This window comes from Bombina bombina, chromosome 11 (genome assembly GCF_027579735.1).
Source record: "Bombina bombina isolate aBomBom1 chromosome 11, aBomBom1.pri, whole genome shotgun sequence".
NCBI classification, from domain to species: Eukaryota; Metazoa; Chordata; class Amphibia; order Anura; family Bombinatoridae; genus Bombina; species Bombina bombina.
The window spans coordinates 132496643-132512786 of record NC_069509.1 but is presented as its reverse complement, the minus strand read 5'-3'; positions in this window follow the sequence as shown (position 1 = coordinate 132512786).

Genomic DNA, 16144 nt, shown 5'->3' with positions numbered 1-16144 from the left:
TGCATGTAAGTGAGCGGTGAGACAAAACTCCTTGTTAGCACCGCACAGCCTCTAATGCAAAACTCGTAATCTAGGCCATTGCTTGTTGACACTAATTGGGAGATCCCTTGTTTATATTTTAATAATATTTTGTGGGGTTTTTAAATTGATTTTGGCAAAAAAAATAATAATATTTGCTGTTGAAAAACAGGCTATTATTTTGGAATTATTCTTAATGTGTAACAATTGGATATGTTATTTTTCTGTTACAAAATATATTACGGGTATTCGAAAATCCAAACGTATTCTGAAATCCAAACTTTTTAATTAATATTTTTTTAAATAAAATTACTAAAAATTACTTTTTTTTTCTCTGCCTGTTTCTTTGTTTTGTATTTTTGTGTTCTAAAATGCAAATAATGGTCTATATTTATTTAAAACAACAAATATTACCTTTCTGATTATAGTACTGCACTTTCTTTCTGATGATACTATCCGGGCCGATTTACCATGGCGGATCCAAATACCACTGTTTCCACGCTGCCGGAAACAGGAGTTAAGAAACAGCGGTCTTAACTCGTCCGCTGCTTCTGAGGCTGCGGACATCAATCCGCCCGATCTCGTACGATCGGGTTTATTGACACCCCCTGCTAGCGGCCGATTGGCAGCGAATCTGCAGAGGGCGGCATTGCACAAGCAGTTTACCAGAACTGCTTGTGGAATGATAAATGCAGACAGTGTATGCTGTCGACATTTATCGATGTCTGGCGGACATGATCGCTACATCGGATCATGTCCACCAGACAAATGATAAATCGGCCCCTATGTATACAAAAGTATTAAAAATTATATTAAACTATATTAGGTTATATGTATAAGCTATATTACAACATGTAAATATTGTCTAAATCCTGGTTTCTCAACAGCCGGGCCGTGGCCCAGTACCGGGCCGTGATAGCCCTGCTGGTGGGCCCTGACCTGTCATGCCCCCACTGCACACTCTTACCCCACTGCAAACCAGGTGCAGACTGAGACCAATCAAGGCCCCAGGAACACTGTCTCACACTGACCAAAATGTATTAAATGGTATGCAAATGTACATGGTAGCCTTCCTGCCCTGCCCCCAACAGGCCCCTCATCCTACAGAGCCAGGACCCCCAACATTAAGGGCCAGAGAAAGGGCACCCAACCTCCAGGGCCAGACCCCACACTCCATGGCCATCACAGGGACAGACCCCTGCCAGGGCTCCCACTAAACCCACACTTATTTGCTTAGTTACTGATAGGGCAACTGAAAACTCCAGCTTAAGGAATGCACCAAGATCCGTGGAGATACCATTTGTGGGCCCCCCTACTTGTTGGTCCCTCGGCCCAGGTCCTATTTGCCTGGCTGATCAGCCCTGCTGCTCACTATATATATATATATATATATATATATATATATATATATATATATATATATATATATATATATATATATATATATATATATATATATGTATATAGATATATATATATGTATATATAAATATATATATATAAATAAATAAACTACTGGGCCCCGGACATGTCTAGCTAAAATTTACCGGGCCTTGAGGTCACTTCGGTTGAGAACCACTGGTCTAAATGACAGAATATTATTATTTACACTTGGTTCCATCCCCTCTACAAATATGCCAAAATCCAAACTATTTTAAAATCCATTTTTGGAATTTTCTGTCCCCAAGCAGTTTGGATTAAGGGTTTATTACATGTACTGGGGTTGGAAATTTGGGCTACTCCACTAGTTCCAGACAAGGAAGAAATTAGGCTACATTTAAGCGACTTTGTACTCTCAAATAAAATTATATTATCCATATAAAAGTGTAAAGTAAAAGCTGTTTAAATTGGATTTTAAACGTACACAGTCATATCAGTTATGTGCTTCCTACTAATGCTCATTGGCTGGTAAGTACTTCCTGCTAATATTAATAAGTACTTCCTGCTTAGTCTCATTGGCTGGTAAGTACTTCCTGCTAATACTAATAAGCACTTCCTGCTTAGTCTCATTGGCTGGTAAGTACTTCCTGCTAATACTAATAAGCACTTCCTGCTTAGTCTCATTGGCTGGTAAGTACTTCCTGCTAATACTAATAAGCACTTCCTGCTTAGTCTCATTGGCTGGTAAGTACTTCCTGCTAATACTAATAAGCACTTCCTGCTTAGTCTCATTGGCTGGTAAGTACTTCCTGCTAATACTAATAAGTACTTCCTGCTTAGTCTCATTGGCTTGTAAGTACTTCCTGCTAATACTAATGAGTACTTCCTGCTTAGTCTCATTGGCTGATAATGAGCACTCATACCCATTACCCACTAAGCATTAGAAAGAAGCATAAGACTTATAAAACCTATACTTCTGCTTTAGTTTCATTGTATAGTTAAACCAATTTTACTTCATATTTTTTAGACTACAAAATATCTTCATTTATATGCTTTGTTTTTTATTTATTTTAACATCTGGATAATTGTAAATCTTTGAGCACAATGCCCCTGTGACATTAAAGGGGCAGTAAAGTAAAACCTAAACTTTCATGATTCTGATAATGTAATTTGCGTGCATTGCTGCTTTTGAGATTTGATAATAGAAGTAAATTGGAATTTGTTTCAAAATTGCATGTTCTGTCCCATCATTTGTTTCTTTTACTGCCCCTTTAAAGGGACAGTCTAGTCAAAATTAAACTTTCATGATTCAGATAGGTCATGCAATTTTAAACAACTTTCCAATTTACTTTTATCATCAAATTTGCTTTGTCATCTTAGTATTCTTTGTTAAAAGCTAAACTTAGGTAGGCTCATAAACTGATTTCTAAGCCGTTGAAGGCCACCTCTTATCTCAATGCATTTTGTCAGTTTTTGGAACTCTGCAGACGCTTAAATACAAGGTAATCACAAATGTAAAAACATGTGACCGTATCTACCCGAATGCGCATGCGCTTCAGAACACCATGTTTGACTTAATTTATTCATGGCACTGAAGATTAATTCGTCGGATTGAATAGCGATTTGACTGCCCCTTTTTAGGGGAACTATTATGTGACATCTTTTACAAAATCTAATAAGTGATTTTATACCAGAAAGAAGCTTAATTTTTAGATTAAAGGGACAGTAAAGTAAAAAAAAAATATTTCATGTTTTAAATAGGGCATGTAATTTTAAACAACTTTCCAATTTACTTTTATTACCAATTTTGCTTTGTTCTCTTGGTATTCTTAGTTAAAAGCTAAATCTAGGAAGTTCATGTGCTAATTTCTTAGACCTTGAAGACTGCCTCTAATCGGAAAGCATTTTGACAGTTTTTCACCACTAGAGGGCGTTAGTTCATGTGTTTCATATAGATAACATTGAGCTCCGGCATTTGAAGTTCCTAAGAGCAAGCACTGATTGGCTAAAAATGCATGTCTCAAAATGTGGCAAAGGATATTTAAAATGTGAAGATAAAAACTTACTTTATTCTAAGTTAATGATACAACATTTAAAAATAAGACCAGTCAATCACAATATTATTAGCATTACGACATTCATGGATCCATGATTTAAAAATAACAATAAAAATTAACAAGAACCTAATATCAAGCACAATGGTCCTAATACAAATAGAACAGTGGTCCTAATACAAATAGAACAGATTCAAGCCTAAAACAGGCTAAAATACAAATAAAATCACATCTGTCAAAAAGATTGGAGTTGGCTCGCTACAGTGTCTTAACCAAATGTTAAAACAAATAATTAAATAATTTTTTGTGTGGATATGCACATTTAACTCATTATTTGTAATTTATTGCATGTTATTTTTTAATTTGAACTGCACAAATAATTATTTAATTATTTGTTTTAACATCTGGTTAAGACACTGTAGCGAGCCAACTCCAATCTTTTTGACAGATGTGATTTTATTTGTGTTTTAGACTGTTTTAGGCTTGAATCTGTTCTATTTGTATTAGGACCACTGTTCTATTTGTATTAGGACCATTGTGCTTGATATTAGGTTCTTGTTAATTTTTATTGTTATTTTTAAATCATGGATCCATGATGAATGTCGTAATGCTAATAATATTGTGATTGACTGGTCTTATTTTTAAATGTTGTATCATTAACTTAGAATAAAGTAAGTAAGTTTTTATCTTCACATTTTAAATATCCTTTGCCACATTTTGAGACGCTCCTTAGTTTTTATAATTTATCTATCTAATCCTATTCAAGATATACTAGGTATCTTGGTTCTATGGAGCCAGAAGGAGTTCCTATTAAAAGGGGCGCTGTGGGTCACCTACCCCTTTTTCTAAAAATGCAAGTCTGTCAAAAGAACTGAAATAAGGGGGCAGTTTGCAGAGGCATAGATACAAGATAATCACAGAGGTACAAAGTCTATTATTATAACTGTGTTGGTTATGCAAAACTGGGGAATGGGTAATAGAGGGATTATCTATCCTTTTAACCAATAACAATTCTGGTGTTTACTGTCCCTTTGAAGTAAATGTATTGACATCTATTCAATTCAGTAAATATATGTTTTAATCTTGGTATTTTTTTATCAAGTTTTGTAATCTTTAAATTTGTGCCATACAAGCCACTGCTGACTCTTTGAGAATGTGTAGTGTTTGAATACTGGTGCACGGGCCCTCTCAGCATATGTGGGTATGCCTCTAAAAAACAGCAATAACTTTTACTAGAAGCATATTGGGAAATTGTTTCTATTTAAAATTGAAATGCATCAACGCACATTTCAAATTTTGACCTTTCTATCCCTTTTGACATTTTTGTTTGAATACAAACTGTGAATGTTCTTTATAGCACGTCTTACCTCCTTTATACGCATACACGGTGTCAATGTAATAGGGAATGCTACATCATGTGCGCATACAAAGATAACCGTATTTGTTCACTGATCGAAATGTAGAGAAAATAACAAATCTGGACAAGCCAAGAAAACCTGTAGATACATTGTTTCCAAATGCAGCAAAGGATTCTGGGTAAGATAGCACAATTTTGCATCCCCATAATTTCACTTATCTAAAAATATTGTTATTCCAAATTTAGCCACTGGGTGGCAGTATAAGCCTTCCTTATTCAGAAACAGTTATGTATGTATCATTGCAAACGTTATTTTTCTTCCAGTCAGATATTTGTTGGAACAGCCTTAATATGATGGGATAGCCATTATGTGGTGCTGTTAAATGGACATGAAACATAAATGTTTTATTTTGGGATTCAGATAGATCATACAGTTTTACAAAACTTTCTATTATCATTGTTCTCTCTGTAGTCTTTGTTGAAATAGCATCAATGCATTAATGGGAACTATCTGAACACATCGGGTGAGTCAATTAAAGAGGCATTTATCTGCAGCCACCAAGTCAGCAGCTAGCTCACAGTAGTGCAACACGGCTCCTGAGCCTTCCTAGGCATGCTTTTCAACAAAAGATAGCAAGAGCACAAAGCAAATTAGATCATGGAAGTAGACTGGAAATATGTTGAAAATGAAATGTACCATTTATAGTTTAATTTTTTTTTTCTTTCTTTTTTTTTAATAATAGAAACTAAATACCAGTGATGTATTTTTGGGGGATATAGTCAGTTATCCCATGAGTTGTTAAGTGTATACACTATAGTTCCTATTTATTGAAATATCTTGTTACTCAGGATATATAATTAAGTACCAGCCATAGAAATGCACAGTATATAGCACTGTATTAAGGTCTCCATGTTGGAATATAAGTTTATATGAGCTAAAATATTTTTGCACACCAGTGCTAGGACAAGGGATGGGTGATACTGTTAACCAATTTTTTGCCAGATCGGCAAAGCTGGTGTCTTGGGAAGTAAGGCTACATGATTGAGTCTCTGTAGGATGTTCTGAGACAGTTGCTGAGTGGGGGTGGGGTGTATGTCAAGCAAGAGTAGTGATTAGCACTGGGCACGCATATTTAGCCAGCAGAGGATGATGTCACACTAATTTCCCAGGCTGGGGGGATGGTTGATATAATTACCATGACGATATCCCATAGTTTCCTCGTCACAACAGGGCATACCAGAGACATCATTTCACCCATTCCCGGGCGACAGATGTTTCACACGTGCTAAGAAGTAGAGTCAACAAAGTATCCAGAAATAGTATTGAGTGGCTGTGTGAGCTCATGGGTTTGGTGCCAGCACAGCTTACTGGGCCCCCGCTCGTATCAATCTCTTACTCAAATCCATTGGCCACATGAATCAGATAGCCGCAGAGGTGACATCATCTTGTCTCTGGCCAACGGCGGCTTTTCGCTCTTGCTGTGAATACCAGGGTACAGGGTGTCCATTTCCGACTGCTGCCCTCGGCCTTTTCACCTTCCCCTGGGGGCTGTGTCAGTCATTTAAGTGACTGGAGACCATAACTCCAGAAAGACATTAGCAGTTTAAAGTCTGTGGCTACTTACATGATGCACAGCCCTCATTTGAGTAGATGAAAACAGCGGTTCTTTCCTAAGTACCCTAACCACAAAATGTAAATATTATTCATCTCCATCTAAACACTCTCATATGATTAAAGAGATGAGTCAGTCATGCCTGTCCTATATTTTGACACATTTTGCTTTGGATATATTAACCTAAACATACTTACTGACTTACAGCTACAGCACATCTTAAATATTTCATTTGACTCGACACTTTTGCTTTAAAATATAGCAATAACTTTACATTTCATAATGTCACATGATACTCCTTTATCTGTCACCTTTTAGAGCAGAACTTTTTTTACTATACATATTACCTTGTACATTTCATTGTCGGTATTATCTGACACTTCACTTGGCTTAACAATGTACTTAAAGGGACAGTAAAGTCATAATTAGACATTCATGATTTAGACAGAGCATACCATGTTAAACAACTTTCCAATTTATTTCTATTATTTAATTTGGTTCCTTCTCTTGTTATCCTTTGCTGAAAGGTTTATCTAGGTAAGCTCAGGAGCAGCAAAGAACCTAGGTGCTAACTGCTGATTGGTGGCTGCATATATATACCGATTGTCATTGGCTCACCGAGGTGTTCAGTTAGAAACCAGTAGTGCATTGCTGCTCCTTCAACAAATGAGATTAAGAGAATGAAACAAATTGTATAATGGTTAAAGTTGTTTATAATTATACGTTCTACCTAAATCATAAAAGAAAAATTTGGGGTTTCATGTCCCTTTAATAATCTTTGTATATATTATTTATTTGTAAAGCATCATACAATTCCATAGCGCGGGGTACGTGAGATAGGGCACTCAGTGACACTGGTTCCTGGTAAAAAGAATACAGATACATAATACGACAAAACAAAACAAATGAATACAGGACGAGAAGGGCCCTATGCAAAAGAACTAAGTAGTTATATACATTAGTCCCAAATGGAATAGATACATACATTTTTATTATTTATTATCTTGTAATAATAGTAAATAAATGACACACAGGGTAACTTTATAAAGAGGCACGACAAAGCTGGATGCTCAGTATAGTAAATGGCAAAGAGGGCGACTGGAGGTACTTTAAACCTGCAGTAAACTGCCAATTGCTAACAGCACAGTTCAAAAAGCAAAGCAGGGTATTACATAGGCAACAGAAGGTTTCACTTTTAGCAATATACATTTAACTTTGTTCACTGTTCTGGAAGGATAATCAGGCTCATTCACTGATATTTAGGTGGAGTATTGATCCAAAGGTAGCCCAAGAGGCAGCAGGGGGTCATACACGGAAAGGAGCAGAAAATAGAATCACACCCCAAGCACAGACAAACGTAGACAATACACAGGCACAGAACAGCACAGTTTAAAGACCATACCATGCAACACATGTGGTCAATTTGAAATAACTGCACAAGAAAAAAAGACCCAGTATGAATTACAGAATCAGAAGTATTGGTATATTGTTATCTGGAAAATACAGTTTGAATAGTAGTATATCTAGGAGTGTGATGGGGGTTTTATGCTCCCTGTAACACCTAAAATATCAAAGGTGCCATCTTCCTTGTGTTTGCAAGGCCTTTTTAGATGTCAATTGCTGTACACCCAACAAGGAGAGAAATAAAGAAAAAGATAATGGTTAGAATAGGTAGTGGAAGATGGAATCATTCCCCACCCTTATCCTGTGCTCCTTTGATATTTAGCGTTGTGGGGTTCCTGGGTACAGTACGTGAAACTAGCTGCATTCACATGACAAGCCAATCACTGCCTGGATCTTGCAAGGACTTTACCAATGTGTTTAAACACATAGAAGTCGATCACATTCTATTGTACATTCTGTTTTTCTCCAACATTGGTGTGTCCGGTCCACGGCGTCATCCTTACTTGTGGGATATCTCTTCCCCAACAGGAAATGGCAAAGAGTCCCAGCAAAGCTGGCCATATAGTCCCTCCTAGGCTCCGCCCACCCCAGTCATTCTCTTTGCCGTTGCACAGGCAACATCTCCACGGAGATGGTTAAGAGTTTTTTGGTGTTTAAATGTAGTTTTTATTCTTCTATCAAGTGTTTGTTATTTTAAAATAGTGCTGGTATGTACTATTTACTCTGAAACAGAAAAGGATGAAGATTTCTGTTTGTGAGAGGAAGATGATTTTAGCAGACAGTAACTAAAATCGATTGCTGTTTCCACAGAGGACTATTGAGATGAAGTAACTTCAGTTGGGGGAAACAGTTAGCAGACTTTTCTGCTTAAGGTATGACTAGCCATATTTCTAACAAGACCATGTAATGCTGGAAGGCTGTCATTTCCCCTCATGGGGACCGGTAAGCCATTTTCTTAGTCAAACAAACAGAATAAAGGGCTTAATATGGGCTAAAAAACTGGTAGACATTTTTATGGGCTAAATCGATTACTTTATTTGGGCATTTTATTCATATTTATGCTGACAATTCGCATTTATAAACTTGGGGAACGTTTATTAAACGGCAGGCACTATGTTAGACACTTTTTCCAGTCAGGGGGCCTTCCTAGTTGTAGACTGAGCCTCATTTTCGCGCCATTACTGTGCAGTTGTTTTTTGAGAGCAGGGCATGCAGATGCATGTGTGAGGATCTGAAATTTGCTGGAAAAGCTTCTAGAAGGCGCCAATTGGTATCGTATTCCCCTCTGGACTTGGTTGGGTCTCAATTTGGTGTGCAATACTCTTAATGCTTTAAGACACTGTGGTGAAATTTTGGTAATTTTTGAACAATTCCTTCATACTTTTTCACATATTCAGTAATAAAGTGTTTTCTGTTTAAAATTTAAAGAGACAGTAACGGTTTTGTTTTAAAACGTTTTTTGTGCTTTGTTGACAAGTTTAAGCCTGTTTAACATGTCTGTGCCTTCGGATAAGCTATGTTCTATATGTATGAAAGCCAATGTGTCTCTCCATTTAAATTTATGTGATAATTGTGCCATAGCGTCCAAACAAAGTAAGGACAGTACTGCCACAGATAATGAAATTGCCCAAGATGATTCCTCAGATGAGGGGAGTAAACATGATACTACATCATCTCCTGCTGTGTCTACACCAGTTTTGCCCACACAGGAGGCCCCTAGTACATCTAGTGCGCCAATGCTTATTACCATGCAACAATTAACGGCTGTAATGGATAACTCCATAGCAAATATTTTATCCAAAATGCCTACTTATCAGAGAAAGCGCGATTGCTCTGTTTTAAACACTGAAGAGCAGGAGGGCGCTGATGATAATTGTTCTGTCATACCCTCACACCAATCTGAAGGGGCCATGAGGGAGGTTTTGTTAGATGGAGAAATTTCAGATTCAGGAAAAATTTCTCAACAAGCTGAACCTGATGTTGTGACATTTAAATTTAAATTAGAACATCTCCGCGCACTGCTTAAGGAGGTGTTATCTATTCTGGATGATTGTGACAACTTGGTCATTCCAGAGAAATTATGCAAGATGGACAAGTTCCTAGAGGTTCCGGTGCACCCCGACGCTTTTCCTATACCCAAGCGGGTGGCGGACATAGTAAATAAGGAGTGGGAAAAGCCTGGCATACCTTTTGTTCCCCCCCCTATATTTAAGAAATTATTTCCTATGGTCGACCCCAGAAAGGACTTATGGCAGACAGTCCCTAAGGTCGAGGGGGCAGTTTCTACTCTAAACAAACGCACTACTATTCCTATCGAAGATAGTTGTGCTTTCAAAGATCCTATGGATAAAAAATTGGAGGGTTTGCTTAAAAAGATTTTTGTACAGCAAGGTTACCTTCTACAACCCATTTCGTGCATTGTTCCTGTCACTGCAGCAGCGTGGTTCTGGTTTGAGGAACTAGAAAACTCGCTTAGTAGAGAGACTCCATATGAGGAGGTTATGGACAGAGTTCACGCACTTAAGTTGGCTAACTCTTTTATTTTAGATGCCGCTTTACAATTAGCTAGATTAGCGGCGAAAAATTCAGGGTTTGCTATCGTGGCGCGCAGAGCGCTTTGGCTAAAGTCTTGGTCAGCGGATGTGTCATCCAAGACAAAATTGCTTAACATCCCTTTCAAAGGTAAAACTCTATTTGGACCAGAATTGAAAGAGATTATTTCAGACATCACTGGGGGAAAGGGCCACGCCCTTCCACAAGAAAGGCCTTTCAAGGCCAAAAATAAGTCTAATTTTCGTTCCTTTCGCAATTTCAGGAACGGACCGGCCTCAAATTCTGCATCCTCTAAGCAAGAGGGTAATGCCTCACAACCCAAACCAGCCTGGAAACCGATGCAAGGCTGGAACAAGGGTAAGCAGGCCAAGAAGCCTGCCGCTGCTAACAAAACAGCATGAAGGAGTAGCCCCCGATCCGGGACCGGATCTAGTGGGGGGCAGACTCTCTCTCTTTGCTCAGGCTTGGGCAAGAGATGTTCAGGATCCCTGGGCGCTAGAAATAGTTTCTCAGGGTTATCTCCTGGAATTCAGGGAACTACCCCCAAGGGGAAGGTTCCACATGTCTCACTTATCCTCAAACCAAATAAAGAGACAGGCGTTCTTACATTGTGTAGAAGACCTGTTAAAGATGGGAGTGATACACCCAGTTCCAATAAAGGAACAAGGAATGGGATTTTATTCCAATCTGTTCGTAGTTCCCAAAAAAGAGGGAACTTTCAGACCAATTTTGGATTTGAAGATCCTAAACAAATTTCTCAGGGTACCATCGTTCAAGATGGAAACCATTCGAACGATTCTACCCACTATCCAGGAAAGTCAATTTATGACTACCGTGGATCTAAAGGATGCGTACCTACATATTCCTATCCACAAAGAACATCATCAGTTCCTAAGGTTCGCTTTTCTGGACAAGCATTACCAGTTTGTGGCCCTCCCATTCGGGTTAGCCACTGCTCCAAGGATTTTCACAAAGGTACTAGGGTCCCTTCTAGCGGTTCTAAGACCGAGGGGCATTGCAGTAGTACCTTACTTGGACGACATTCTAATACAAGCGTCGTCCCTGTCAGAAGCAAAGGCTCATACAGACATCGTTCTGGCCTTTCTCAGATCACACGGATGGAAGGTGAACATAGAAAAAAGTTTTCTGTCTCCGTCGACAAGAGTTCCCTTCTTGGGAACAATAATAGATTCCTTAGAAATGAGGATTTTTCTGACAGAGGTCAGAAAGTCAAAACTTCTAAGCTCTTGTCAAGTTCTTCATTCTGTTCCTCGTCCTTCCATAGCGCAGTGCATGGAAGTAGTAGGGTTGATGGTTGCAGCAATGGACATAGTTCCTTTTGCACGAATTCATCTAAGATCATTACAACTATGCATGCTCAAACAGTGGAATGGGGACTATATAGACTTGTCTCCAATGATTCAAGTAGATCAGAAGACCAGAGATTCACTCCGTTGGTGGCTGACCCTGGACCATCTGTCCCAGGGAATGAGCTTCCGCAGACCAGAGTGGGTCATTGTCACGACCGACGCCAGTCTAGTGGGCTGGGGCGCGGTCTGGGAATCCCTGAAAGCTCAGGGTCTATGGTCTTGGGAAGAGTCTCTTCTCCCGATAAACATTCTGGAACTGAGAGCGATATTCAATGCTCTCAGGGCTTGGCCTCAACTAGCAAAGGCCAGATTCATAAGGTTCCAATCAGACAACATGACGACCGTTGCGTATATCAATCATCAGGGGGGAACAAGGAGTTCCCTGGCGATGAAAGAAGTGACCAAAATAATTCAATGGGCGGAGGATCACTCCTGCCACCTGTCTGCGATCCATTCCATCCGGGGGAGTGGGAACTCCATCCGGAGATCTTTGCCCAAATAACTCAATTATGGGGCATTCCAGACATGGATCTGATGGCGTCTCATCAGAACTTCAAGGTTCCTTGCTACGGGTCCAGATCCAGGGATCCCAAGGCGACTCTAGTAGATGCACTAGTAGCACCTTGGACCTTCAACCTAGCTTATGTATTTCCACCGTTTCCTCTCATTCCCAGGCTGGTAGCCAGGATCAATCAGGAGAGGGCCTCGGTGATCTTGATAGCTCCTGCGTGGCCATGCAGGACTTGGTATGCAGTCCTGGTGAATATATCATCGGTTCCACCATGGAAGCTACCTTTGAGACAGGACCTTCTTGTTCAGGGTCCATTCGAACATCCAAATCTGGTCTCCCTCCAGCTGATGGCTTGGAAATTGAACGCTTGATTCTATCGAAGCGTGGGTTTTCAGATTCTGTGATAGATACTCTGGTTCAGGCCAGAAAACCGGTAACTAGAAAGATTTACCATAAAATATGGAAAAGATATATCTGTTGGTGTGAATCCAAAGGATTCCCATGGAATAAGATAAAAATTTCTAAGATTCTCTCCTTTCTACAAGAAGTTTTGGAGAAAGGATTATCTGCAAGTTCTCTAAAGGGACAGATCTCTGCTTTATCTGTCTTACTACACAAAAGACTGGCAGCTGTGCCAGATGTTCAAGCATTTGTTCAGGCTCTGGTTAGGATCAAGCCTGTTTACAGACCTTTGACTCCTCCCTGGAGTCTAAATCTAGTTCTTTCAGTTCTTCAAGGGGTTCCGTTTGAACCTTTACATTCCATAGATATTAAGTTACTATCTTGGAAAGTTTTGTTTTTGGTTGCAATTTCTTCTGCTAGAAGAGTTTCAGAGTTATCTGCTCTGCAGTGTTCTCCGCCCTATCTGGTGTTCCATGCAGATAAGGTGGTTTTGCGTACTAAGCCTGGTTTTCTTCCTAAGGTTGTTTCTAACAAAAATATTAACCAGGAGATAGTTGTACCTTCTTTATGTCCGAATCCAGTTTCAAAGAAGGAACGTTTGTTACACAATTTGGACGTAGTCCGTGCTCTAAAATTCTATTTAGAGGCTACAAAAGATTTCAGACAAACATCTTCCTTGTTTGTTGTTTATTCTGGTAAAAGGAGAGGTCAAAGAGCGACTTCTACCTCTCTTTCCTTTTGGCTTAAAAGCATCATCCGATTGGCTTATGAGACTGCCGGACGGCAGCCTCCTGAAAGAATCACAGCTCACTCCACTAGGGCTGTGGCTTCCACATGGGCCTTCAAGAACGAGGCTTCTGTTGACCAGATATGTAAGGCAGCGACTTGGTCTTCACTGCACACTTTTGCCAAATTTTACAAATTTGATACTTTTGCTTCTTCGGAGGCTATTTTTGGGAGAAAGGTTTTGCAAGCTGTGGTGCCTTCCGTTTAGGTAACCTGATTTGCTCCCTCCCTTCATCCGTGTCCTAAAGCTTTGGTATTGGTTCCCACAAGTAAGGATGACGCCGTGGACCGGACACACCAATGTTGGAGAAAACAGAATTTATGCTTACCTGATAAATTACTTTCTCCAACGGTGTGTCCGGTCCACGGCCCGCCCTGGTTTTTTAATCAGGTCTGATGAATTATTTTCTCTAACTACAGTCACCACGGTACCATATGGTTTCTCCTATATATATTTCCTCCTGTCCGTCGGTCGAATGACTGGGGTGGGCGGAGCCTAGGAGGGACTATATGGCCAGCTTTGCTGGGACTCTTTGCCATTTCCTGTTGGGGAAGAGATATCCCACAAGTAAGGATGACGCCGTGGACCGGACACACCGTTGGAGAAAGTAATTTATCAGGTAAGCATAAATTCTGTTTTTTGATGGTTTTAAGATGCCAGTAGACAAATTCAAGATGATAGCATTCACTTTCCCCCCATTGTTTTTCAGACCTAAATTGTGAAAATAAGTTATAAGTGACTACTTACTTCTACAAAAAAATTATTTCCTTCAATGTTCTTCTTGATTAAAAAAAAAAAAAAAAAATCTCACAAAACCAGACAACATAAAGAAATTAAAATACTTCTATATTAATAGCAATAAAAATCCCTTGGGCAAACATGCCCAGTATAACCATAATGCCCATATTCAAATGGCATTAATATCGTTTAACACATATGACAGTGGTTTCCGAACAAAAGCGGCGCGTGTAATACAGGTTGAAAGTAAATGTGATTGCTTGAATACAATTGAAGTTAACGTGCGTCAGAATAGCGCAACATTAGAGCTCTGGTTAACTGTTATGCAAGTCAAAAAAGTGTCACAAAACACATCAAAAATACATTTAAAAGTACAGTTACACTCATAATCTGTGTATGTACTGTAAATATTTCACATTCCAATGTTCTTCACATAGGGGTATAAGTCCTAAGTATTTATAAATAGATATTCCTATATATATATATCTGTGTATATCTATACCCATGCAAAACAGAAAGAGAAGCCGTCTGCCAGGAACGAACAGTAGCATCAATAGCTTGTTCTATGACCACCTGGGAGTAGCTTCTTTCTGCCCAATTGTGCTTTTCACAGAGGAAAACTTTCCTGTAGTATATCAGTCTGATCCCGCCGATATGGTCAGTCCAGCCCCAAAATACCAGGCAATTCTCCTCTGAACAAGGAACATGACAACCCCAGACGATCGTTTCGGCCTCCTTTGGGCCTCGTCAGTGAGGTGCAGCCACATTCCTCTAAGCACACTGGGCAAGGATTCCACGTCTGGTTTCCCCCATCACCCTTAGGGAGACTATCCCCAGGGTCACGATCGTCTGGGGTTGTCATGTTCCTTGTTCAGAGGAGAATTGCCTGGTATTTCGGGGCTGGACTGAGCATTTCGACGGGATCAGACTGATATACTACAGGAAAGTTTTCCTCTGTGAAAAGCACAATTGGGCAGAAAGAAGCTACTCCCAGGTGGTAACCGGGCCATAGAACAAGCTATTGATGCTGCTGTTCGTTCCTGGCAGACTGCTTCTCATTCTGTTTTGCATATATCTATACCTATATATAATCATGTATATATTATGTAGGTATAGATATATATTTTACCAACAAAATCAGATATATGTAGAAATATGTATTTATGAATAAATAGAACTTATCTTTCTATGTGAAGAACATTGGAATGTGAAATATCAATGTTTTTATGTTGGGTTAGCGCACTTGAGAAAATGCAATCGGGTTTGTATGCGAGTGCGGTGTTAGTTTTTTTGTTGTTGTTTTTTTGCAGTTTTCATACTCCTTTGACTTCTTTAGGGTAAAACGTTAATGCGGCTGCAATATTCTAACTCTGGCTTTTTCCGTGCGATGGTTTAGCTCTTGTGTGAAAACTTTTTTCATTTACCTTGTAATACTCTTGCTACGCGACGCGCCCAAAAAGCGGTGTAAACACATGTGCTGGAGTGTTAAATAGTGCTCCACTGGTAATCTAGTCCTAAATAAGCAGGGCTTTATGGTGATATATAAATAGCACCATTATAATATATAATGATATATAAATAGCACCATTTAAAGTAATGACTATAGCCTACATACTGTATGTACACAGGAGAAGATAAATATACATCACATCCTTACAGAAATAACATAAATTAGTCAGTTGCAGAGAATAGTATAATCTGTGCCATCTAAATATGTCATTTGCATGGATTAATCAAGTTGGAGGACATCCTGTGTGTTGCAGATTGGAAACCATAGTGGAGTTGGGAATTGCAGTGAAATGTTCCACCATTTTGTCACCAAATAATGTGCTGGGTATTATCAAATTAGGGTGGCATGTAATTCAATAGAAAATAATGCAAAATTCCTTCATTTTTCATTCACAATCATTGTATAATTTAGGGTGATGGATGTCCTGATAAAAGCATTGGAAATCGA